At 48.9% G+C, this 26,459-nt stretch overlaps 1 protein-coding gene across 3 annotated transcripts in view; it reads right to left on the bottom strand.

The window, feature by feature from the left end:
* rassf8b (Ras association domain family member 8b) overlaps nucleotides 1-26,459 on the bottom strand; it is a 125,657-nt gene that overhangs the window by 53,436 nt on the left and 45,762 nt on the right. The window contains exon 1 of one of the 3 annotated variants that reach the window (XM_043713358.2): nucleotides 19,404-19,812. The exons of the other annotated variants lie outside the window; for them this stretch is intronic. The gene's annotated coding sequence lies outside the window, so the exon portion shown is untranslated. Of the gene's footprint in view, nucleotides 1-19,403; nucleotides 19,813-26,459 lie in introns of those variants that run through there. 3 annotated transcript variants of the gene reach the window in all.

The raw sequence follows: 26,459 nt of genomic DNA, 5'->3' as shown, positions 1-26,459 counted from the left end.
TTCCTTCAATCCTCTTGACCACTGGGCTGGAGGGTTTTTTTTAAAATATACTGTGTTGTGCACACAGTCACACTGAGTTTGCAGCTCACCTTGTAGCAGTGTAGGGAGTGACAGGGTGTGCCTGTTTAGTATGGTAGAGGCAAGCTACAGACTAGTTAAACAGGAGAGGCTCTCGTATTGGAGCTCACTGCATTGTTGGCCACTCATTACGGGTTGCACTGATATTATAAAATACTGTCGCACAGATTGTGAGGATGACCTGGAGGTTAGGTCAAACTCATTGGAGATCTAAAACTACTCTGCCCACAAGTCCAGAAACATCGTCATTGTGGGCGGTGCATTCGGCTTTCCTCAGTATTAACCTTTTCAGACCCTTAAAGCTCGCCTACAACTTTAAGGGCTATTTTCACTGTAGTGTTTTACTCCTTGCTTCTGGTGGATGATTGTGTAAGACAGTCTGGAAACTTGTCTGTAGGCAGACAGGCTGCCACAGGATCTTAATGTCCATCGGATTAAAATCTCACCTAATAAACTGAAATGCATCACGTGTCTGTGGCGAGCAACGCACGTATTGGATACCACCAATCTGGACTGTGTAGTGTGTGTAATACATCATTTTGGTTTAGTTCAGTTAATATACCTGGCACATAGGAAGGTGGTTGTGGTTGTGGAGTGTCAGACATCTCAGCTCCAGGACATTTCTGCAGGAATCCCTCAGGGTAGTGTCCTCAACCCAACCATCTTCAGCTGCTTCCTCAACGACCTTCCCTCCAACATAAGGTCAGAAGTGAGGATGTTCACCGATGATTGCACAATGTTAAGCACCATTCGCGACTCCTCAGATACTGCAACAAGGTCTGGACAATATCCAGGCTTGGGCTGGTAACTGGCAACTGACATTTGCATGACACAAGTGCCAGACAATGACCATGTCCAATAAAAGAGAGTTGAACCACTGTCCCAAGAGGGTAGCAAAGGTACTGGCATTATTGAATCTCTGACTACCAACATCCTGGGGATAACTAACTAAAAACTGAATTAGATTCATCACATAAATACAGTGTTTGCAGGGGTAAATCAGTGGCTAAGAATCCTGCAATAAGTTACTCACCTCCTGACTCTCCAAAGCCTGTCCAACAACTACAAGGTACAAGTCAGGAGTGTGATGGAATACTCCTCACTTACTTGGATGGGTGCAGCTCCAACAACACTCGAGAAGCTTGACACCATCCAGGATAAAGCAGCCCATGTGTTTGGCACCATATCCACAAGAATCCACTCCCTCCACCACCGACACTCAGTAGTAGCAGCGTGGATTATCCACAAGCTGCACTGCAGAAATTCATCAAAGATCTCAGACTGCGCCTTCCAAAACCCGCAACCACTTCCATCTAGAAAGACAAGGGCAGCAAGTATATGGGAACACCACCCCCTGCTAGTTCTCCTCTAAGCCACTTACTGCCCTGACTTGGAAATACATCACCGTTCCTCCACTGTCAGTGGGTCAAAATCCTGAAACTCTCTCCCTCACAATGTTGTGGGTGACCTTAAGCAGCATTGCAGCAGTTCAAGACCACCTCCTCCAGGACATTTAGCGACATGTAATAAATGTTGGCTCAGCTAGTGATGCTCACATCCCATGAGTGAATAAAAAAAATAAGTCTCATCTCAGTCCTGCAGTTTTAAAGTCTATTTGAGGTTATTTAACCTTGGTTCACACCCTGTTGCAGTACCGAGCGATGTGACTGTGGAACAGTAATACTGATTCCTTGGGCACTCCCACTGAAGACTTGCACCTTGACAGATTCCATCTTAAAATATCTTGTTGCTTGCTACCTTTCAGACAAACCCAATTCAATCTCAACATCAGCCCTTTAAACTTTGAAATAAAATAAAATAGAGGAAAGAGTTCCTCCCAGTGTTCTGAACAATGGTCCTCCCTCAATCAAGATTATCTGGATTGGCTGTTGATGTGACATTGCCTGTATTGTTTTCCGATGTACAGTCTGTTAAGCTTCAATTGTACTCCGCAAAGCAAAGCTTTGGGAGTCCATAAGACCATAAAACGTAGGAACAGGAGTGGGCCATTTAGCCCATCTGCTTTGCCATTCATGGCTGACCTCAACTCCAATTTCCTGCCTTCTCCCCATCACTCTTCATTCCCTTACTGTTTAAAAATCTGTCCAGCTCAGTCTTGAATATACTTAATGAACCAGCCTCGACTGAGGTAAAGCATTTCACAATTCCCCAAGAGAAGAAATTCTTCTTAATCTCTGTCTTAAATGAGTGACCCCTAACTCCAAGATGATGCCAGGCAGAAGTGGTACTGCAAACGCTGGAGATTAGAGTCAAGATTACAGTGGAGCTGGAAAAGCACAGCAATTTCTGATGAAGGGCTTTTGCCCGGAACGTCGATTTTTCCTGCTCCTCGGATGCTCCAAGATGATGCCCTCTGGTCCTCAACTCTCCATCAAAGGGAAACAACATTTCCATGTCAACCATGCTAAGTCCTCTCAGAATCTTGTAGGTTGCAATAGTCTCATTATTCTATATTTCAATGAGTACAGGCCCAATCTATCCAACATCTCCTCATAAAACAGTCCCTCCACACCGAGTATCAGCCCAACAGACAATCTCTGGAATGCCAGCTTATCTTTCCTGAGATAAAGGACCCAAAACTGTGGTTCACAGTACTGAGAGAGTGAAACAAGCTCTGTGAATGCAATTTATTTTTAAAATGAGGAGTTGGGTTGAAAACGTTGTTGCAAGTCTCAATACAGCACTTCTAATGGTCTGATGATGAGGATCTGAAGCGCTCACTGCTGTGACCTGGATTCCAGGCCAGGAAGTGGAGGTTTATTTCCTTGTCAGTTGTGGCACAGTTTGAAGCATTCTTGCTCTCTGAACTGCAAGGTCCTGGGTTCAAGAATCACTGAGGGCTGAACCCAGGCGAATATTTCATTGCACAACTTGGGGAAATGTTGGAGGCACTGTCTTTTGGATGAGATTTTAAACCGAGTAGCCTGTTTGAGCTGATGTTAAGGCAATATCTCAACAAGAGCATGTGGGTTATCCTGTGTCCTAGTCAATATTTATCCATCAATCAAAACCACAAAAAACAGATTATCATGCTGTTATCCAGATTAACATAAAAGAAGTTAGTGCAATATAGATTTAAAGCTCACACAGCAACATGTTACAGTCGAACAGGTTTATCGGGAGGTACTAGCTTTCAGAACACTGCTCCTTCATCAGGAAAGCTACCAAATGAAGGAGCATCGCTCCGAAAGCTAGTACTTCCAAACAAACCTATTGGACTATAACCTGGTGTTGTGTGATTTTTAACATGGTACACCACAGTCCAACACCGGCTCCTCCACATCAAGGAATGTAGATATTAGTCCAAGAACACATCACACCTTGTAAAGCAGGAGGCATAGTCCACTTGACACCACTGCTTCGGACATGTTAAAGAGCTTGCTCGGACAGGGCCTACCCATGTTAAAGAGCTTGCTCGGACAGGGCCTACCCATGTTAAAGAGCTTGCTTGGACGGGCCTACCCATGTTAAAGAGCTTGCTTGGACGGGCCTACCCATGTTAAAGAGCTTGCTTGGACGGGCCTACCCATGTTAAAGAGCTTACTCAGACAAGGCCTACCCATGTTAAAGAGCTTACTCAGACAAGGCCTACCCATGTTAAAGAGCTTACTCAGACAGGGCCTACCCATGTTAAAGAGCTTGCTCGGACAAGGCTTACCCATGTTAAAGAGCTTGCTCGGACAAGGCCTACCCATGTTAAAGAGCTTGCTCGGAGAAGGCCTACCCATGTTAAAGTGCTTGCTCGGACAAGGCTTACCCATGTTAAAGAGCATGCTCAGACAGGGCCTACCCATGTTAAAGAGCTTGCTCGGACAAGGCTTACCCATGTTAAAGAGCTTACTCAGACAAGGCCTACCCATGTTAAAGAGCTTACTCAGACAAGGCCTACCCATGTTAAAGAGCTTACTCAGACAGGGCCTACCCATGTTAAAGAGCTTGCTCGGACAAGGCTTACCCATGTTAAAGAGCTTGCTCGGACAAGGCCTACCCATGTTAAAGAGCTTGCTCGGAGAAGGCCTACCCATGTTAAAGTGCTTGCTCGGACAAGGCTTACCCATGTTAAAGAGCATGCTCAGACAGGGCCTACCCATGTTAAAGAGCTTGCTCGGACAAGGCTTACCCATGTTAAAGAGCATGCTCAGACAGGGCCTACCCATGTTAAAGAGCTTGCTCGGAGAAGGCCTACCCATGTTAAAGTGCTTGCTCGGACAGGGCCTATCCATGTTAAAGTGCTTGCTCAGACGGTGCCTACCCATGTTAAAGACCTTGCTCAGACGGGGCCTACCCATGTTAAAGAGCTTGCTCAGACGGGGCCTACACATGTTAAAGAGCTTGCTCGGACAGGGCCTACCCATGTTAAAGAGCTTGCTTGGAGAAGGCCTACCCATGTTAAAGTGCTTGCTCAGATGGGGCCTACCCATGTTAAAGAGCTTGCTCAGATGGGGCCTGAGATGGAAATGTGTTGCTGGAAAAGCGCAGCAGGCCAGGCAGCATCTAGGGAACAGGAGAATCGACGTTTGTGGCATTAAAGAGCTTATTGGACAGGGCCTACCCATGTTAAAGAGCTTGCTCAGACAGGGCCTACACATGTTAAAGAGCTTGCTCGGACAAGGCCTACCCATGTTAATTAACTTGCTCAGACAGGGCATAACCATGTTAGAGAGCTTGGTCGGACAGGGCCTATCCATGTTAAAGAGCTTGCTCAGACAGGGCCTATCCATGTTAAAGAGCTTGCTCAGATGGGGCCTAACCATGTTGAAGAGCTTGCTCAGATGGGGCCTAACCATGTTAAAGAGCTTGCTCAGACAGGGCCGATCCATGTTAAAGAGCTTGCTTGGAGAAGGCCTACCCATGTTAAAGAGCTTGCTTGGACAAGGCCTACCCATGTTAAAGTGCTTGCTCAGACGGGGCTACCCATGTTAATGAGTTTGCTCAGATGGGCCTACCCATGTTAACGAGCTTGCTCACATGAGGCCTACCCATGTTAAAGAGCTTGCTCAGACAGGGCCGATCCATGTTAAAGAGCTTGCTCGGACAGGGCCTACCCATGTTAAAGAGCTTGCATGGACAAGGCCTACCCATGTTAAAGAGCTTGCTCGGAAAGGGCCTACCCATGTTAAAGTGCTTGTTCAGATGGGACCTACCCATGTTGAAGAGCTTGGTCAGACGGGACCTGCCCAGGTTAAAGGGCTTGCTCAGACAGGGCCTTCCCATGTTAAAGAGCTTGCTCAGAGAGGGCCTACCCATGTTAAAGAGCTTGCTCAGAGAGGGCCTACCCATGATTAAGCGTTTGCTTGGACAAGGCCTACCCATGTTAAAGTGCTTGCTCAGACAGGGCCGACCCCATGTTAAAGAGCTTGCTCAGAGAGGGCCTACCCATGTTAAAGAGCTTGCTCAGAGAGGGCCTACCCATGATTAAGCGTTTGCTTGGACAAGGCCTACCCATGTTAAAGTGCTTGCTCAGACAGGGCCGACCCCATGTTAAAGAGCTTGCTCAGACAGGGCCTACCCAGGTTAAAGAGCTTGCTCAGACGGTGCCTAACCATGTTAAAGAGATTGCTCAAACAGGGCCTACCCATGTTAAAAAGCTTGCTCAGTTCGGGCCTATCCATGTTAAAGAACTTGCTCAGACATGGCCTACCCATGTTAAAGAGCATGCTCGGACAAGGCCTACCCATATTAAAGTGCTGGCTCAGACAGGGCCTACCCATGTTAAAGAGCTTGCTCGAACAAGGCCTACCCATGGAAAACAGCTTGCTCAGTCGGGGCCTACCCATGTTAAAGAGCTTGCTCAGACAGGGCCGATCCATGTTAAAGAGCTTGCTCAGAGAAGGCCTACCCATGATAAAGCGTTTGCTTGGACAAGGCCTACCCATGTTAATGAGCTTACTCCGACAGGGCCTACCCATGTTAAAGTGCTTGCTCAGCGGGGCCTAACCATGTTAAAGAGCATGCTCGGACAAGGTCTACCCATGTTAAAGAGCATGCTCAGACACGGCCTACCCATGTTAAAGAGCTTGCTCGGAGAAGGCCTATCCATGTTAAAGAGCTTGCACGGACAGGGCCGACCCATGTTTAAGAGCTTGCTTGGGCAAGGCCTATCCATGTTAAAGTACTTGCACAGATGGGGCCTACCCACGTTAAAGAGATTGCTCAGACGGGCATACCCATGTTAAAGAGCTTGCTCAGATGGGGCCTACCCATGTTAAAGAGCATGTTCAGACGGGGCCTGCCCATGTTAAAGTGCTTGCTCAGACAGGGCCTACCCATGTTAAAAAGCTTGCTCAGTTCGGGCCTATCCATGTTAAAGAACTTGCTCAGACATGGCCTATCCATGTTAAAGAGCTTGCTCAGATGGGCCTACCCATGTTAAAGCGCTTGCTCAGATGGGGCCTAACCATGTTAAAGAGCTTGCTCAGACAGGGCCGATCCATGTTAAAGAGCTTGCTTGGAGAAGGCCTACCCATGTTAAAGAGCTTGCTTGGACAAGGCCTACCCATGTTAAAGTGCTTGCTCAGACGGGGCTACCCATGTTAATGAGTTTGCTCAGATGGGCCTACCCATGTTAACGAGCTTGCTCACATGGGGCCTACCCATGTTAAAGAGCTTGCTCAGACAGGGCCGATCCATGTTAAAGAGCTTGCTCGGACAGGGCCTACCCATGTTAAAGAGCTTGCATGGACAAGGCCTACCCATGTTAAAGAGCTTGCTCGGAAAGGGCCTACCCATGTTAAAGTGCTTGTTCAGATGGGACCTACCCATGTTGAAGAGCTTGGTCAGACGGGGCCTGCCCAGGTTAAAGGGCTTGCTCAGACAGGGCCTTCCCATGTTAAAGAGCTTGCTCAGAGAGGGCCTACCCATGTTAAAGAGCTTTCTCAGAGAGGGCCTACCCATGATTAAGCGTTTGCTTGGACAAGGCCTACCCATGTTAAAGTGCTTGCTCAGACAGGGCCGACCCCATGTTAAAGAGCTTGCTCAGACAGGGCCTACCCAGGTTAAAGAGCTTGCTCAGACGGTGCCTAACCATGTTAAAGAGATTGCTCAAACAGGGCCTACCCATGTTAAAAAGCTTGCTCAGTTCGGGCCTATCCATGTTAAAGAACTTGCTCAGACATGGCCTACCCATGTTAAAGAGCTTGCTCGGACAAGGCCTACCCATATTAAAGTGCTGGCTCAGACAGGGCCTACCCATGTTAAAGAGCTTGCTCGAACAAGGCCTACCCATGGAAAACAGCTTGCTCAGTCGGGGCCTACCCATGTTAAAGAGCTTGCTCAGACAGGGCCGATCCATGTTAAAGAGCTTGCTCAGAGAGGGCCTACCCATGTTAAAGAGCTTGCTCAGAGAAGGCCTACCCATGATAAAGCGTTTGCTTGGACAAGGCCTACCCATGTTAATGAGCTTACTCCGACAGGGCCTACCCATGTTAAAGTGCTTGCTCAGACGGGGCCTAACCATGTTAAAGAGCATGCTCGGACAAGGTCTACCCATGTTAAAGAGCATGCTCAGACACGGCCTACCCATGTTAAAGAGCTTGCTCGGAGAAGGCCTATCCATGTTAAAGAGCTTGCACGGACAGGGCCGACCCATGTTTAAGAGCTTGCTTGGGCAAGGCCTATCCATGTTAAAGTACTTGCACAGATGGGGCCTACCCACGTTAAAGAGATTGCTCAGACGGGCATACCCATGTTAAAGAGCTTGCTCAGATGGGGCCTACCCATGTTAAAGAGCATGTTCAGACGGGGCCTGCCCATGTTAAAGTGCTTGCTCAGACAGGGCCTACCCATGTTAAAAAGCTTGCTCAGTTCGGGCCTATCCATGTTAAAGAACTTGCTCAGACATGGCCTATCCATGTTAAAGAGCTTGCTCAGATGGGCCTACCCATGTTAAAGCGCTTGCTCAGATGGGGGCTACCCATGTTAAAGAGCATGCTCGGACAAGGTCTACCCATGTTAAAGAGCATGCTCAGACACGGCCTACCCATGTTAAAGAGCTTGCTCGGAGAAGGCCTATCCATGTTAAAGAGCTTGCACGGACAGGGCCGACTCATGTTTAAGAGCTTGCTTGGGCAAGGCCTATCCATGTTAAAGTACTTGCACAGATGGGGCCTACCCATGTTAAAGAGATTGCTCAGACGGGCATACCCATGTTAAAGAGCTTGCTCAGATGGGGCCTACCCGTGTTAAAGAGCATGTTCAGACGGGGCCTGCCCATGTTAAAGTGCTTGCTCAGACAGGGCCTACCCATGTTAAAAAGCTTGCTCAGACTGTGACTACACATGTTAAAGAGCTTGCTCGGACAGGGCCTACCCATGTTAAAGAGCTTGCTCGGACAAGGCCTACCCATGTTAAAGATCATGCTCAGACAGGGCCTACCCATGTTAAAGAGCTTGCTCGGACAAGGCCTACCCATGTTAATTAACTTGCTCAGACAGGGCATAACCATATTAAAGTGCTTGCTCAGACAGGGCCTACCCATGTTAAAGAGCTTGCTCAGACTGTGCCTACACACGTTAAAGAGCTTGCTCGGACAGGGCCTACCCATGTTAAAGAGCTTGCTCGGACAAGGCCTACCCATGTTAAAGATCATGCTCAGACAGGGCCTGCCAATGTTAAAGAGCTTGCTCGGACAGGGCCTACCCATGTTAAAGAGCTTGCTCAGACAGGGCCGATCCATGTTAAAGAGCTTGCTCGGAGAAGGCCTACCCATGTTAAAGTGCTTGCTCGGACAGGGCCTACCCATGTTAAAGAGCTTGCTTGGACAAGGCCTACCCATGTTAAAGTGCTTGCTCAGACGGGGCTACCCATGTTAATGAGTTTGCTCAGACGGGCCTACCCATGTTAACGAGCTTGCTCACATGGGGCCTACCCATGTTAAAGAGCTTGCTCAGACAGGGCCGATCCATGTTAAAGAGCTTGCTCGGAGAAGGCCTACCCATGTTAAAGTGCTTGCTTGGACAGGGCCTACCCATGTTAAAGAGCTTGCTTGGACAAGGCCTACCCATGTTAAAGAGCTTGCTCGGAAAGGGCCTACCCATGTTAAAGTGCTTGTTCAGATGGGACCTACCCATGTTGAAGAGCTTGCTCAGACGGGGCCTGCCCAAGTTAAAGGGCTTGCTCAGACAGAGCCTTCCCATGTTAAAGAGCTTGCTCAGAGAGGGCCTACCCATGTTAAAGAGCTTGCTCGGAGAGGGCCAACCCATGATAAAGCGTTTGCTTGGACAAGGCCTACCCATGTTAAAGTGCTTGCTCAGAGAGGGCCTACCCATGTTAAAGAGCTTGCTCGGAGAGGGCCAACCTATGATAAAGCGTTTGCTTGGACAAGGCCTACCCATGTTAAAGTGCTTGCTCAGAGAGGGCCGACCCCATGTTAAAGAGCTTGCTCAGACAGGGCCTACCCATGTTAAAGAGCTTGCTCAGACCTTGCCTAACCATGTTAAAGAGATTGCTCAAACAGGGCCTACCCATGTTAAAAAGCTTGCTCAGTTTGGGCCTATCCATGTTAAAGAACTGGCTCAGACATGGCCTACCCATGTTAAAGAGCTTGCTCGGACAAGGCCTACCCATATTAAAGAGCTTGCTCAGACAGGACCTACCCATGTTAAAGAGCTTGCTCGAACAAGGCCTACCCATGGAAAACAGCTTGCTCAGTCGGGGCCTACCCATGTTAAAGAGCTTGCTCAGACAGGGCCGATCCATGTTAAAGAGCTTGCTCAGAGAGGGCCTACCCATGATAAAGCGTTTGCTTGAACAAGGCCTACCCATGTTAATGAGCTTGCTCAGAGAGGGCCAACCCATGATAAAGCGTTTGCTTGGACAAGGCCTACCCATGTTAAAGTGCTTGCTCAGAGAGGGCCGACCCCATGTTAAAGAGCTTGCTCAGACAGGGCCTACCCATGTTAAAGAGCTTGCTCAGACGGTGCCTAACCATGTTAAAGAGATTGCTCAAACAGGGCCTACCCATGGAAAACAGCTTGCTCAGTCGGGGCCTACCCATGTTAAAGAGCTTGCTCAGACAGGGCCGATCCATGTTAAAGAGCTAGCTCAGAGAGGGCCTACCCATGATAAAGCGTTTGCTTGAACAAGGCCTACCCATGTTAATGAGCTTACTCCGACAGGGCCTACCCATGTTAAAGTGCTTGCTCAGACAGGGCCGACCCCATGTTAAAGAGCTTGCTCAGACGGGGCCTAACCATGTTAAAGAGCTTGCTCGGACAGGGCTGACCCATGTTAAAGAGCTTGCTCAGTTCGGGCCTATCCATGTTAAAGAACTTGCTCAGACATGGCCTATCCATGTTAAAGAGCTTGCTCAGATGGGCCTACCCATGTTAAAGCGCTTGCTCAGATGGGGGCTACCCATGTTAAAGAGCATGCTCGGACAAGGTCTACCCATGTTAAAGAGCATGCTCAGACACGGCCTACCCATGTTAAAGAGCTTGCTCGGAGAAGGCCTATCCATGTTAAAGAGCTTGCACGGACAGGGCCGACCCATGTTTAAGAGCTTGCTTGGGCAAGGCCTATCCATGTTAAAGTACTTGCACAGATGGGGCCTACCCACGTTAAAGAGATTGCTCAGACGGGCATACTCATGTTAAAGAGCTTGCTCAGATGGGGCCTACCCATGTTAAAGAGCATGTTCAGACGGGGCCTGCCCATGTTAAAGTGCTTGCTCAGACAGGGCCTACCCATGTTAAAAAGCTTGCTCAGACTGTGACTACACATGTTAAAGAGCTTGCTCGGACAGGGCCTACCCATGTTAAAGAGCTTGCTCGGACAAGGCATACCCATGTTAAAGATCATGCTCAGACAGGGCCATCCCATGTTAAAGAGCTTGCTCGGACAAGGCCTACCCATGTTAAAGATCATGCTCAGACAGGGCCTACCCATATTAAAGTGCTTGCTCAGACAGGGCCTACCCATGTTAAAGAGCTTGCTCAGACTGTGCCTACACATGTTAAAGAGCTTGCTCGATAGGGCCTACCCATGTTAAAGAGCTTGCTCGGACAAGGCCTACCCATGTTAAAGATCATGCTCAGACAGGGCCTGCCCATATTAAAGAGCTTGCTCGGACAGGGCCTACCCATGTTAAAGTGCTTGCTCGGACAAGGCCTACCCATGTTAAAGAGCTTGCTCGGAGAAGGCCTACCCATGTTAAAGAGCTTGTTCAGAGAAGGCCTACCCATGTTAAAGTGCTTGTTCAGACGGAACCAACCCATGTTAAAGAGCTTGCTCAGACGGGGCCAGCCCAGGTTAAAGGGCTTGCTCAGACAGGGCCGATCCATGTTAAAGAGCTTGCTCGGAGAAGGCCTACCCATGTTAAAGTGCTTGCTCGGACAGGGCCCACCCATGTTAAAGAGCTTGCTTGGACAAGGCCTACCCATGTTAAAGTGCTTGCTCAGACGGGGCTACCCATGTTAATGAGTTTGCTCAGACAGGCCTACCCATGTTAACGAGCTTGCTCACATCGGGCCTACCCAGGTTAAAGAGCTTGCTCAGACAGGGCCGATCCATGTTAAAGAGCTTGCTCGGAGAAGGCCTACCCATGTTAAAGTGCTTGCTTGGACAGGGCCTACCCATGTTAAAGAGCTTGCTTGGACAAGGCCTATCCATGTTAAAGAGCTTGTTCGGAAAGGGCCTACCCATGTTAAAGTGCTTGTTCAGATGGGACCTACCCATGTTGAAGAGCTTGCTCAGACGGGGCCTGCCCAAGTTAAAGGGCTTGCTCAGACGGGGCCTGCCCAAGTTAAAGGGCTTGCTCAGACAGGGCCTTCCCATGTTAAAGAGCTTGCTCAGAGAGGGCCAACCCATGATAAAGCGTTTGCTTGGACAAGGCCTACCCATGTTAAAGTGCTTGCTCAGAGAGGGCCGACCCCATGTTAAAGAGCTTGCTCAGACAGGGCCTACCCATGTTAAAGAGCTTGCTCAGACGGTGCCTAACCATGTTAAAGAGATTGCTCAAACAGGGCCTACCCATGTTAAAAAGCTTGCTCAGTTCGGGCCTATCCATGTTAAAGAACTGGCTCAGACATGGCCTACCCATGTTAAAGAGCTTGCTCAGACAGGGCCTACCCATGTTAAAGAGCTTGCTCGAACAAGGCCTACCCATGGAAAACAGCTTGCTCAGTCGGGGCCTACCCATGTTAAAGAGCTTGCTCAGACAGGGCCGATCCATGTTAAAGAGCTAGCTCAGAGAGGGCCTACCCATGATAAAGCGTTTGCTTGAACAAGGCCTACCCATGTTAATGAGCTTACTCCGACAGGGCCTACCCATGTTAAAGTGCTTGCTCAGACAGGGCCGACCCCATGTTAAAGAGCTTGCTCAGACGGGGCCTAACCATGTTAAAGAGCTTGCTCGGACAGGGCCTACCCATGTTAAAGAGCTTGCTCAGTTCGGGCCTATCCATGTTAAAGAACTTGCTCAGACATGGCCTATCCATGTTAAAGAGCTTGCTCAGATGGGCCTACCCATGTTAAAGCGCTTGCTCAGATGGGGGCTACCCATGTTAAAGAGCATGCTCGGACAAGGTCTACCCATGTTAAAGAGCATGCTCAGACACGGCCTACCCATGTTAAAGAGCTTGCTCGGAGAAGGCCTATCCATGTTAAAGAGCTTGCACGGACAGGGCCGACCCATGTTTAAGAGCTTGCTTGGGCAAGGCCTATCCATATTAAAGTACTTGCACAGATGGGGCCTACCCACGTTAAAGAGATTGCTCAGACGGGCATACCCATGTTAAAGAGCTTGCTCAGATGGGGCCTACCCATGTTAAAGAGCATGTTCAGACGGGGCCTGCCCATGTTAAAGTGCTTGCTCAGACAGGGCCTACCCATGTTAAAGAGCTTGCTCAGACTGTGCCTACACATGTTAAAGAGCTTGCTCGGACAGGGCCTACCCATGTTAAAGAGCTTGCTCAGATGGGGCCGACCCATGTTAAACAGCTTGCTCAGACAGGGCCTACCCATGTTAAAGAGCTTGCTCAGACTGTGCCTACACATGTTAAAGAGCTTGCTCGGACAGGGCCTACCCATGTTAAAGAGCTTGCTCAGACAGGGCCTACCCATATTAAAGAGCTTACTCAGACAGTGCCTACCCATGGAAAAGTGCTTGGTCAGAGAGGGCCTACCCATGATAAAGCGTTTGCTTGGACAAGGCCTACCCATATTAAAGAGCTTACTCTGACAGGGCCTACCCATGTTAAAGTGCTTGCTCAGGTAGGGCCTACCCCATGTTAAAGAGCTTGCTCAGACGGGGCCTACCCATGTTAAACAGCTTGCTCAGACGGTGCCTAACCATGTTAAAGAGCTTGCTCGGACAGGGCCTGCCCATGTTAAAGAGCTTGCTCAGACACGGCCTGCCCATGTTAAAGAGGTTGCTCGGACAAGGCCTACCCATGTTAAAGTGCTTGCTGAGTCGGGGCATACCCATGTTAAAGAACTTGCTCAGACAGGACCTACTCTTGTTAAAGAGCTTGCTCAGACATGGCCTATCCATGTTAAAGAGCTTGCTCAGATGGGGGCTACCCATGTTAAAGAGCTTGCTCGGACAAGGTCTACTCATGTTAAAGAGCATGCTCAGACACGGCCTACCCATGTTAAAGAGCTTGCTCGGAGAAAGCCTATCCATGTTAAAGAGCTTGCACGGACTGGGCCGACCCATGTTTAAGAGCTTGCTTGGGCAAGGCCTACCCATGTTAAAGTGCTTGCACAGATAGGGCCTACCCACGTTAAAGAGATTGCTCAGACGGGGCCTACCCATGTTAAAGAGCTTGCTCAGACGGGGCCTGCCCATGTTAAAGGGCTTGCTCAGACAGGGCCTGCCCATGTTAAAGAGCTTGCTCAGACTGTGCCTACCCATGTTAAAGAGCTTGCTCGGACAGGGCCTACCCATGTTAAAGAGCTTGCTCAGATGGGGCCTAGCCATGTTAAAGAGCTTGCTCAGATGGGGCCTACCCGTGTTAAACAGCTTGCTCAGACAGGGCCTACCCATGTTAAAGAGCTTGCTATGACGGTGCCTACCCATGTTAAAGTGCTTGCTCAGACAGGGCCTACCCATGTTAAAGAGCTTCCTGAGACAGGGCCTACCCATGTTAAAGAGCTTGCTCAGAGAAGGCCTAACCATGTTAAAGTCCTTGCTCAGACGGTGCCTACCCATGTTAAAGACCTTGCTCGGACAGGGCCTACCCATGTTAAAGAGCGTGCTCAGAGAAGGCCTACCCATGTTAAAGAGCGTGCTCAGACAAGGCCTACCCATGCCTGAATCTATGATACATTGCTGTGAACCAAAGATCAGACTTTGAAATGGAGATTAGGGCTCTCCAAGTGACCTGGCCAACAAGGTTTGTTTGCTTGCGAATTTCTGCATGTGCTAAACAGGAATTCCACCCCTAAGTATTAACATTGCACTTCCAACTCCAAATCACTTCTCTGAATTGTCCCAGGACATATTCCTTGGAGGAACACCACACTTCCCAGCCTCAGAAGCAGCCTGCCACCCAGCAATAAGCACAGTCACAAGCAACTTCATCCAAAGTGTAACTTCCTGTTTGTTGGAACCTGACTTGTGCTGAATTCTTTGCTCCTGCAGAGAAAGTGAGGGCTGCAGATGCTGGAGATCAGAGTCTAGAGAGTGGTGCTGGAAAAGCACAGCAGGTCAGGCAGCATCCGAGGAGCAGGAGAGTCGACGTTTCGGGCTGAAGCCCTTCATCAGGAATGAGGCTCCTCTGCCGATGTGACAGTGCAGGAATCAACCATTGGATGCAAAGAATATTGTACACGCTCAGCGACTTCAACCCCCCCACTACTGCCATGTTCGTCACCACTTCCGCCCCCACCAATGCCACTCACCTACATTCTGCCGACACGCCCCCCCCCCATGGTAGTTCACAATCAGGACTCCCGCCCACCTTCCGAGGACCCCTTCGCCCACCTCCAACACACTGCATCCACCTGGACACCCCGCGCTGGCCTATTACCTGCCCTCGGCCTCTTCATTTCCAACTGCCGCCGGGACATTAACCGCCTCAACCTGTCTACCCCCCTCCCCCACTCCAACCTCTCACCCTCACAATGTGCAGCCCTCCATGCCCCGCTGCTCCAATCCCAACTTCACCATCAAACCAGCAGATAAAGCGGGGAGCTCTGGTAGTTTGGCGCATTGACCTCTACACCGCTGAAGCCAGACGCTAACCCGAAGACACCTCCTCCTACTGCCTCCTCGACCATGACCCCAATCCCCATCACCAAACCGTGATCTCCCAGATCATACACAACCTCATCACCTCAGGAAATCTCTGCCCTGCCCGGTTCTACCTCCTTCCCAAGATCCACAAGCCTGACCACCTTGGCCGACCCATTGTCTCAGCATGCTCCTGCCAAACTGAACTCATCTCTACCTACCTCGACACTGTCCTATCCCCCCTAGTCCAGGAACTCCCCACATACATTTGAGACACCACCCACGCCCTCCACCTCCTCCAAGAGTTCCGTTTCCCTGGCCCCCAATACCTCATCTTCATCGTAGACATCTAATCCCTCTACACCTCCATCCACCATGACCAGGGCCTCAAAGCCCTCTATTTCTTCCTCTCCCAACGTCCCCAACAGTACCCTTCCACTGACACTCATTCGTTTGGCCGAACTGGTCCTCATCCTTAACAATTTCTCCTTCAAATCCTCCCACTTCCTCCAGACCAAAGGGGTAGCCATGGGCACACATATGGGCCCCAGCTGTGCCTGCCTCTTTGTTGGCTACGTAGAACAATCCATCTTCTGTAATTACACCGGCACCACTCCCCACCTCTTCCTCCGCTACACTGATGACTGCATTGGCACCACCTCGTGCTCCCGCGAGGAGGTTGAGCAATTCATCAACTTCACAAACACATTCCACACTGACCTTAAATTTACCTGGACCATCTCTGACACCTCCCTCCCCTTCCTGGACCTCTCCATCTCCATTAATGATGACCGACTTGACACTGACATTTTTTACAAACCCACCGACTCCCACAGCTACCTGGATTACACCTCCTCCCACCCTACCTCCTGCAAAAATGCCATTCCGTATTCCTAATTCCTCCGCCTCCGCGGTATCTGCTCCCAGGAGGACCAGTTCCACCACAGAACACACCAGATGGCCTCCTTCTTTAGAGATCACAATTTCCCTTCCCATGTGGTTAAAGATGCCCTCCAACGCATCTTGTCCACATCCCGCACCTCTGCCCTCAGACCCCACCCCTCCAACTGTAACAAGGACAGAACGCCCCTGCTGCTTACCTTCCACCCTACCAACCTTCGCATTAATCATATCATCTGCCGACATTTCCGTCACCTCCAAAAGGACCCCACCACCAGGAATATATTTCCCTCCCCACCCCTTTCCGCCTTCCGCAAAGACCGTTCCCTCCATGACTACGTGGTCAGGTCCACGCCCCCCTACAACCCACCCTCCCATCCTGGCACTTTCCCCTGCCACCGCAGGAACTGTAAAACCTGCGCCCACACCTCCTCCCTCACCTCTATCCAAGACCCTAAAGGAGCCTTCCACATGCACCAAAGTTTTACCTGCACATCCACCAATATCATTTATTGTATCCGTTGCTCCCGATGCGGTCTCCTCTACATTGGGGAGACTGGACGCCTCCTAGCAGAGTGCTTTAGGGAACATCTCCGCGACACCCGCACCAATCAACCACACCGCCCTGTGGCCCAACATTTCAACTCCCCCTCCCACTCTGCTGAGGATATGCAGGTCCTGGGCCTCCTCCACTGCTGCTCCCTCACCGCCAAACGTCTGGAGGAAGAACGCCCCTCGGAACACTCCAACCCCAGGGCATCAATGTGGACTTCACCAGTGTCTTCATTTCCCCTTCCCCCACCTCACCCCAGTTCCAACCTTCCAGCTCTGCACTGTCCTCATGACCTGTCCTACCTGCCAACCTCCCTTTCCACCTACCCATTCCACCCTCCTCCCTGACCTATCACCTCATCCCCTCCACCATCCACCTGTTGTACTCTTTGCTATCTTCCCCCACCCTCCTCCCTGACCTATCACCTCCATCCCCACCCCCATTCCCCTATTGTACTCTTTGCTACCTTCTCCCCAGCCCCACCTCCCCCATTTATCTCTCCACCATGGAGACTCCCTGCCTCCATTAGGAAGGGCTTTTGCCCAAGACGTCGATTTTCCTGCTCCTCGGATGCTGCCTGACCTGCTATGCTTTTCCAGCACTACTCTGATCTAAGCCAGAGACATTTCCCCAGGTCAGGATTGCCTGGCACGAGGGGTCATTGTTTTAAGATATTAGGAGAAAGGTAGAGAGGGAAAGTCCGAGGAAGGTTCTTTACGCAGCGAGTTGTGAATTCATGGAATGCGTTGCCAGTGGTAGTGGTGGTGGAAGCAGAGTCATTAGGGACATTTCAGCAACTCTGGACTGGCACATGGATAGCATGAGCTGAGGGGTGCGTAGGTTAAGTTATTTTATTTTACATTAAGATTAATCCTCGGCACAACATCGTGGGCCAGGGTCCTGTTCTGTGCCGTACTGTTCTATGTTCTAAATCTCTAGGATGTGGTCAGCCACCCTATTAAAGGCAAGTTGCTTCTTTTGCTCCAATGCCAAGGAGGATAGTTTCACTGGCAGAGGAGAATGCCATATGCTTTATCTCCAGAAATGATGTATAGAAAATGGGACAGACAACAGCGTGCATTTACATAGCGCCTTTCACTTAGTAAACATGTCCCAAAATGACTGACAAGGTCATCAACCGCCATATTGGAGGTGTTACAAGTGGCGACTGAATGCTTGGTCAAAAATCAAGGTTTCAAGGACTAGCATAACAACAATAACAAGTAGAGGTGGAGTGAAGCAAAATATAGAAATCAAAATAGAAAGGGGGGCGCGCAGCTCAGTGGTTAGCACTGCTACCTCACAGCGGCGGGGACCCAGGTTTGGTTCCGGCCTCAGGTGACTGTCTGTGTGGAGTTTGCACGTTCACCCCGTGTCTGCATTGCTTTCCTTTAGGTGCTCTGGTTTCCTCCTGCAGTCCAAAGATGTGCAGGTTTGGTGGATTGGCCATGGGAAATGCAGAATGACAGGGATTGGGGAGGACGGTTGGTATGGACTTGATGGGTCGAATAGCCTGCTTCTAAAGTGTAGGGATTCTGTGAAAGTACTGAAGAAGTTCCAAGTAACAGTCATACCAGACTCAAACATTAATTCTGTTCTTAGACCCGCTGAGTTCCTCCAACACTTTCTGTTTTTATATCAGATGGGGACTACGGAGTTGATTAGGGAGGAAATTGCAGTAATTAGGATGCCTAACAACAGCAGAGAATGGGGGCTTTAGGGTAGAGTTAGAATGAAGGCTGGTGGGTTGGGGGGGAGGGGGGTGGGGGGGAAGGATATGGGGATGTTGCAAAAGGCCACAATTGGAGGATTGCAGACATGTTAATGGATGGTAAGTTTGGCACAGGTGAACAAGCTAGGGGCAGGTGAGACCATAGAGGAATTAAAGTGTAAGGAACCACACATTTAAAAGTGAGATACCACCATTATAGATCAGTAAGCATAGAGGTAAACAGGGAGCAAGACTTGATGCCAATCCAGTTGTGGGTAACTGATGAATGATGGTGAATAATTAAGTAGATCATCGGAGTAATGTGAAAGATCTGAGACAGCTAGTGGATGTTCCAAGTCAGAGTTGAGAATTGATAACTATTGCGGATTAACCTTGCGAACACACTTAACTAAAACCAGGTTATTTGTTTATGAAAAGCTGTTAAGAATAGCAAAGGGAGATCGACTGAAATCCTCACAGGCTAAATAGCCAGACCTGAACCTGATGTCGAGCTCACTGCACGTTTCAGCAAACCTGCTGAAAAGGAACAAACGGCTTGATGCAATTTTCAAAAGCTGTACACAAGAGTTTTACAAGAGGAACTGCAAACCAGACTGTAACAGCGGCTACGTGACGGAGAAAATCTGAAAATGACCCTAGAATGCAACAGCAGTCTGCTCCAAGGTGTTACTGCTGAAAATGGAACAACTTATGACAAAACGTTTCAAAAGAAGACCAAACCAGGACATAGGAAGGTCACTCCTAACATCTGCCAACGTTGAAAAATATTTTCAAATCAGGTAATTACAGACATACACAGCAGGCTACTGGCAGTTACAAACGGTTGCTCAGGCATTTTTTAAAAAAATGAAATATTGTTTGTTCACAATTAAACGGGTGGGATTATAAGTTTTTGACAGAAAATGAGGAGTAGGTCAGTAGCATGATGACATTATCGGTCTACTCACCTTCAAGTTAACGTCTAGTTTAGATGACCAGGAACATCGTGTACTCTGTTGAGAGGTGCAGCAAATGCTCAGTTCCTGAAGTACAGCGTGAGCCTTTCTGAAAATATTCAGTCAGAACCTCATTGATTTGCCCTGCTCTGTTCTGGTGAGGACTGAAGGGTGGAGCCCGACAGCTCCAGATGTTTCAGTAGACATTTCCCTCCTCGTATTTCTCCTGACTTGTGCTTCGTACAGATGCCTCTGCCAAAAACGACTAGCTCACAAAACCTTACACTGTCTCCATTTACTTCGGCTGCTCAGACTCTGCTGACATCTGGATGTGTGGACGGGTGGTCAGCGATGAGTTGCGGGGGCGGGGGGGGAGGTTGGAAAGCATGAACAGACAACAAAAAGGGAAGAAAACTCCAGGCCAGCTGAAGTTTCAACTGCTTGGAACACACGTTCTTTAAACCTCACCACATTTAAATCCAACTGAGGCCCTACCCAGGTTAAGGTTTAGAAGTACAGTAAACCCATTTCTGTACTCTTGTGTGATTGGCCTGGGGATTACAGCGCACGCCGAATACCATTTTAGCTAAGCACAGCTCAAGTGGAAACACACTGAAATCTCTTTTAATGAACTGATCCAAAGCTAATTAGTTCCAGACATGAAGGGAGAGGAGGGAAGAAAAAAAATCACAAGGCAGTCGTTTAAATGCCCAGAAACCCACTGTCGAGCAGTCGCATGACCAGTTCTGCAGATTCATGAAGAAGAAAGACAAACAGAAAGTGCAAATCCATTTTTCCTTAGGGTGACAAGGTCAGTTCACTTGTAGAATTGCGGTAGTTGGGAGTAACCCAGAGGCCACAGGCAGATCTTGTAACCTGGGGTCAGGACTCCAATAGTGGGCACATTTTTGAGGTCTTGAGCCCACACTGGGGGACAAGAGATGCCTGAAGTGGCGGCCTATTCGTTGCCAGAGAGCTTCCTTGCCACCCAATCGATGGACAGGAGGACATGCGAGTCAGGAAAACTGAAAACAAATCCTTTTCAACTTGCCAACTCCAATGTCAGCTACAGCCCCCCTCCCCAATTCAAGCTCAGAACATATGAAAATACAAACAATAAGCAGCAGTAGGTATTCAGTCCCTTGAGCCACTGTACCATTGAAGTTCTAGATTCTCCCACAAGAGGAGATATCTTCTCCTCATCTATGCTGTCAAGCACCTTCAATGATACGGTGGCTCAGTGGTTAGCACTGCTGCCTCACAGCGCTAGGGACCCGGTTCCGATTCCACCCTCAAGTGACGTCTGTGTGGAGTTTGCACGTTCTACCTGTGTCTACGTGGGTTTCCTCCAGGTGCCCTGGTTTCCTCCCACAGTCTAAAGATGTGCAGTTTAGGTGGATCGGCCGTGCTAAATTGCCCGAAGTGATCAGGGATGTGCAGGCTAGGTGAATTAGTCATGGGAAATGCACGGTTACAGGGATGGAGTGTGTCTGCGTGGGATATCCTTCAGATGATCAGCGTGGACTCGCTGGGTCGAATGGCCTGCTTCCACATTGTAGGGATCCTATGATTCCACCTTATAAGTTTTAATCAAGTCACCTCTAACTCTTCTAAACTCCAGCAGATATAGGTCTCGCCTGTCCATTTGAGGCAAATGTTCTCTGAACTGACCTCCAACACAGGGAAACCGCAGACTTAGACTTACCCCCAGCCCCATATTGCTCTACTCCAGTTTGATGCTACTGATGAGTTTTGGCTCCCATTCTATGAACTAAGGATCACAAAGAACAAAACTAACCCACAGAGTTGGCATTTCTGGGAACTGAACAAATGAGGGGCCAATCTTTCTAGGTATTTAGTAAACAAAATAATTACTCACAAAAGTAGGTCACCATTAATTCGCATTCACCACATGCAAATAAGTCACTCGAGAGATTTAAGACCACTTAATCCACCTGCTGATTGGTGCCTGGTTTGTTACGGTAATCTGATTTAACTGACTAGTGCAGTAATCTCTTTACAAACAGACAAGAATATACCAGCTTCAGCAAGTGAGCAGGTCATGATCAGAGGTGCTGATGACAAGAGACAATGGTTCCCTCTGACAGGAACTACCCGAGTTCATCCACAGGGCAGTTATCATTGAATCGTTTAAAAACATATGTCCCACCCTTGGTTCAGATACATTATGTTTTAACACTTGGAGGATTTCACACAGTTGACGAAGTTGCCACTTTATTTCTTTGGACTTTTGTGCAAATTCTATCCAGAGAGAGGTGCAGCGTAAGCAGTTATTGTGAGAACATGCTGGTTGGAAAATGCTCATAAAAGCTTCAATGCAGATTGCAGGCTGATCTAAACCAACTTTGGCTTCCATTTGTACACAGTGTTTGGAGAAACTTACTTGCATACTGTACACTTGTGGCTTAACACTGCTGTGTGACCTCTGCTGAACCTGGCTTTCACTGAAATGAGGAGCCATTAAACACATTGCCATAAAAAGCAATATTGAGACAGAACTGGAGCTTCTTCTAATCTCAAGTGTTCGGAAAAGCTATGGGAGAGCTTCAGGCCTTAGTAAGAAATCTGAACAAATAAGAACAGCATTTGTATTGTCGGCAATGGGAAAGAGTGCCCCAAACTGTGATTGTACAGAGAGGTCAGAGTAATGAAATTCTGAAGCCAGGGAGAGGTCAGGTTGACCTAAATCCACCCTGAAAGACAGGTAGAGCAACTTTCGACTGAGGAGGTCCTAAACAAAAAGGAAAGAAAGAGACGGTGGCCTAGAAATTGTTCTTTGAGAGCTGGCAGCTGGTGAGAAGCAAGCAAAAATAAAAGAACAACACTCTGAACGCTCTATGAATGTAATTTATCCGCAGTGAATGTTCACCATCAAAGCTCGGAGATGAGGCGGGGGAGACTATTGATCTGCATCGGAGTACATTGATACTGATATATCGAGTTGCTGATGCCTGAGAGTTTGGCCAACTAAAAAGTCACCTCATTACAGATTGATTGTCTTAGGCATTTGAGATCCTGTCATAAGAGCATGTCTGCTGAGAGAGAAGAACATTGTGCCATTTTTTATTCATTTACAGGGTGTGGGCATTGCTGGTCTGGTCTGCATTTGTTGCCCATGGAGAACGTGACGGTAAGCTGCCTGGGTGAGCCCCTGCACTCTGAGTAATGTTGATATATAGACCATGCTGTTACAGAGGGAGCTACAGTGAAGGAATGGTCATATTATTCAGAATCAGGAAGCTCTGTGCCTTGGAAGGACTCGCGAGTGGCAAGGTACCCGTGTTCCTGTTGCCCTTGCCCTCCCAGACAGTGAAGGCCACAGATTTGGAATGGGATGCCAAAGCAGCCTTGGTGTATCGGTGATCTATAGGACAACTCACCCAGTTTTGACACACATCGCCAGATGTTTAGTCAGGAGGCTCTTGCAAAGTTGTTTGGCCTGGGTATACCTTTACCATGCCCGATAACTCAATTAATGCCAGTTGGTCCCTCTGGTATTGTTCCATTGGACATTTGTTATGGGGTAGGTGGAACACAGTGTCTCTGGGGAGCGGACTGGCACACATATGAGACAGGAACATGAGGGGACAGCTCACCATCCTCACAGCTACCTACAAGTAAGTCCAGGTCACAAAGAATCAAGAACAATCTTGCTGCCCCCCCCCAAGGCAGATTGTGTGCCTACATCATGTGGAATGGTTGCCAGGAGAATGGGGGTGGGCATCATGTGGCTAACAGCCAGCAGCAAGGACCACTCCTGTAGGAAGATGCAGGCCTTGCCCTTTCTCCCACTCCGCACTGCCACCAGTCTGACAGGTACCACCTCCCACGTTTCTGGGTGTGAGGCTCAGTCTCTGGCCCTCCCCCTGCAGTACCGGCAGTGGTCACTGCTCCCAGTGGCACTGAAGAGCTGCCAGCCTCTGATTGGCCAGAGGTGTGACATTCACCCTGCAGGACCCGAGAGCCCTGATGCTGACCAGGAGAGTGCCTGATCAGCTTTTAATCTCATCCAGGCACCCAGGAAGGATTGTGGCAGGGTTGCCATAAACTTGTTCTTTGAGTAGCTGGTAGCAGATAATAAGCAAGAGAAAGTAAAAAGGCTGTTATCACTTTAATTCATTCACAGGATGTGAGTCGCTGTCTGGGCCACCATTTATAGCCCATCCCTAATTGCCCAGAAGGCAGTTAAGAGTCAGCCATATTGCTGTGGGTCTGGAGTCACATGTGGACCAGACCAGGTAAGTAGGGCAATTTCCTTCTATAGAGGACATTAGTGAGCCAGATGGGATTTTGCAACAACTGAGAATTGTCTATTCGATTTTTAATTCCAGATTTTTATTGAATTCAAATTCCACCATCTACCATGTTAAGCAGTAATTCCAAATAAACCTGTTGGACCATAATCTGATGTTGTGGGATTTTTTTAAAACTTTGTCTACCTCAGTCCAACACCGGCTCCTCCACATCATGGCTACCATCTACCAAGGCAGGATTTAAGCCCAGAACATTACATACGTCTCTGGATTTAGAGCTGCATGATAATACCATGTCTCAGCCATTGCGGAACAAGAAGACGATGAAGCAATGGAAGAGTCAATGACATTGGTCATAATCTGGCAGAGAAATGTCTCCATTCGGATCCTAACAAGCTCAGAGCTGTAGTGACCAACAGACATATAAACAGTGCAATGACTTGGTTGATTGGTGAACCAAAGTTATTGCTGAGGGTGTCAGTGTGTGAATATCTCTGCACGTTCGCTGCGAAGGACGTGCTGGGGTGGGGCGGGGAACTGTTGGGGCACAGACTACTGTGCTTTCACTCAAATCAAACCAGCAGCACCAGCTCGTCCCAGCAGAGACACAGAGGCTCCCATCAGCCACTCGCCAGGGAAACAGCACTCCCCAGAGAAGGCTTATTATTTTAACTAAAATGAGAAAGATCATTTGCTAATGATCCCCAATAATATCCTGGAGGAATACAGGGTACAGCAGTCCAGCGCGTGAAATCAAAAATGGAAAGATTATTAAAGTTGAATTTCTAGTCCACAGGGGGCGGGTGTCATTAACCAGGCCAGCATTTACTCTCCGTCCTTTATTTTTCTTTCATTCATTCACGGGTTGAGGGCGTCACTGGCTACATCCATTCATTGCCCATCCCTAATTGCCCAGAGAGTAGTTAAGAGTCAACCACACTGCTGTGGGTCTGGAGTCACATGTAGGCCAGACGAGGTAAGGATGGCAGATTTCCTTCCCTAAAAGATATTAATGAACCAGATGGGCTTATCCCACAATCAGCAATTGATTCATGGTCATAATTAGACTCTTAATCCCAGATTTTTAATTGATTAAAATTCTACCATCTGCTGTGGCAGGATTTGAACCTGGGTACCTAGAACATTACCTACCTCTCTGGACAAGTAGTCCAGCAATAATACCTCTTGGCCATCACCTGCCCTGAAGAAGGGATGGTAAACTGCCTTTCCTACTTGCTGCAGTCCATATGCAGAGCATAACACAGACCATATGGAATAGTAAAAACCTCCACCTGCCCTCCAACGCATCTCGTCTACATCCCACACCTCCGCCCTCAGACCCCACCCCTCCAACCGTAACAAGGACAGAATGCCCCTGGTGCTCACCTTCCACCCTACCAACCTTCGCATAAACCAAATCATCTGCCGACATTTCCGCCAACTCCAAACAGACCCCACCACCAGGGATATATTTCCCTCCCCACCCCTTTCCGCCTTCCGCAAAGACCGTTCCCTCCGTGACTACCTGGTCAGGTCCACGCCCCCCTACAACCCACACTCCCATCCTGGCACCTTCCCCTGCCACCGCAGGAACTGTAAAACCTGCGCCCACACCTCCTCCCTCACCTCTATCCAAGGCCCTAAAGGAGCCTTCCACATCCATCAAAGTTTTACTTGCACATCCACTAATATCATTTATTGTATACGTTGCTCCCGATGCAGTCTCCTCTACATTGGGGAGACTGGGTGCCTCCTAGTAGAGCGCTTTAGGGAACATCTCTGGGACACCCGCACCAATCAACCACACCGCCCCATGGCCCAACATTTCAATTCCCCCTCCCACTCTGCCGAGGATATGGAGGTCCTGGCCCTCCTTCACCGCCGCTCCCTCACCACCAGACGCCTGGAGGAAGAACGCCTCATCTTCCGCCTCGGAACACTTTAACCCCAGGGCATCAATGTGGACTTCAACAGCTTCCTCATTTCCCCTTCCCCCACCTCATCCTAGTTTCAAACTTCCAGCTCAGCACTGTCCCCACGACTTGTCCGGACTTGTCCGACCTGCCTAGCTCCTTTTCCACCTATCCACTCCACCCTCTCCTCCCTGACCTATCACCTTCATCCCCTCCCCCACTCACCCATTGTACTCTATGCTACTTTCTCCCCACCCCCACCCTCCTCTAGCTTATCTCTCCACGCTCCAGGCTCACTGCCTTTATTCCTGATGAAGGGCTTTTGCCCGAAACGTCAATTTCAAAGCTACTTGGATGCTGCCTGAACTGCTGTGCTCTTCCAGCACCACTGATCCAGCATATGGAATAGAAACAGGAAGAGGCCATTAGGCCCCTTGAGTATGCTCCATTATTCAATAGAATCACATCCGATCCGACATGCCTCACATCCACTTTCCTGTGTATTCCCCATACATCAGGGATTCCACAGGATTCTGCTGCACAACTCCAATCTATAACTGCAACTTTCTCTACTAGGTAGCCATCGGAAAATCAGGTCAATAACATTTGCAGTTAGTGTTTAATGCATACTTTTACAACTTTAAGAAAAACATACAAGAACAAACACAAACAAAATGCCTATTTAAGCCTCGAATATCCTTGGGCTAGTCCAAAGTTCTTCAGAGTTAAAGGTAGTGTGTACTTACTGTTATGTACAGGAATGCAGCAGCCATTTTTGACATGGTAAGATCCAACTAACATCAATGGGATACATGGCCACATCATTTGCTTTGCCAGGAGGAATGCTGCCCAGATTAACAGGGGACAGCGCTCGGCCTTCT

Source organism: Chiloscyllium plagiosum, unplaced genomic scaffold (genome assembly GCF_037043375.1).
Source record: "Chiloscyllium plagiosum isolate Xiang-an unplaced genomic scaffold, Cpla_swu_hap1 HiC_scaffold_23, whole genome shotgun sequence".
Lineage (NCBI taxonomy): Eukaryota > Metazoa > Chordata > Chondrichthyes > Orectolobiformes > Hemiscylliidae > Chiloscyllium > Chiloscyllium plagiosum.
This window is presented reverse-complemented; position numbering and strand designations above follow the sequence as displayed.